This window comes from Propithecus coquereli, unplaced genomic scaffold (genome assembly GCF_000956105.1).
Source record: "Propithecus coquereli isolate 6110/MARCELLA unplaced genomic scaffold, Pcoq_1.0 Scaffold204, whole genome shotgun sequence".
Taxonomy (NCBI): domain Eukaryota; kingdom Metazoa; phylum Chordata; class Mammalia; order Primates; family Indriidae; genus Propithecus; species Propithecus coquereli.
The window spans coordinates 2,393,166-2,394,113 of record NW_012145412.1 but is presented as its reverse complement, the minus strand read 5'-3'; positions in this window follow the sequence as shown (position 1 = coordinate 2,394,113).

The following is a 948-nucleotide window of genomic DNA, read 5'->3' as shown; positions in this document are numbered from 1 at the left end:
AGTCAGACAACTCAAATGACTTAGTTAAGGGAACCTTCTAGAACCAGTTACCAGGAGAGATGTAACTAGAACACAGGCCTCCTGTCAGCCTAATGATCTTTCCTGATACTATTCCATCTTATCAATGATTAGAAACAGCTCAGAGGCTCTTTCTAAATAAAACAATATCTGATTCTAACCTTTTTATTACATTGTGTTTCCAATTAAAGATCTATAGTTGTTCTTCCTGACAATCATAGATCTTTAAACATTTCCTGTGGCTTAGAACATCTTCTCAGAGTGAAGCCCTCAGGTTTCTTTAGCAACTTTTTCTTGTGAAGAATGAGAACTGGGCAAACCCTGAAGCCCAATTTTAAGAAGAAGGGAGTCTAGCAGGTTTTCCAAATCACTTAGAAAACAGAGCCTTTTTCTAGAGCAGTGGCTCATCTGTGTTCTTCGGATACGTGAATGGTCCCTGGATATAACAGATTCTTTCACCAGAAGGTGGGCTCCTCTTAACGTCTGCTACCTAGAACCCTAACTCCCTCCTGAAGGAATATCAACACACAATTTCCTTGTTTTTTCCTTAGACTCCCCCACTGCAGATTTCCCTCTTTAACAAAGCACTATCAGTTCTACATGATATTTAAGAGAAAGCACGCTACCTGTTATTAATTGTTCAATACAAAGCAGGCACCAGCAGCTGCAGTTATGTTCCTATGGGGAATACAACTATTTAAAAAAATATTTTAGAAGTAAAATACCCTATTGCTGTTGAAGTTGGAAACAATAGGCTGGAAAATGTTAGGACTTCATCACTAACCTGGGATAGATACTAAAGGTCCAAACCCAGGTTCAGGTGTCATAATTAGGCCCTGCCTATCCACCTGAACACTATCCAAGGGAAAGAGTAATAGCCGATGGTAACTCAGCATATCAGCAGACATCATAGAGATTTAATGGATAGTG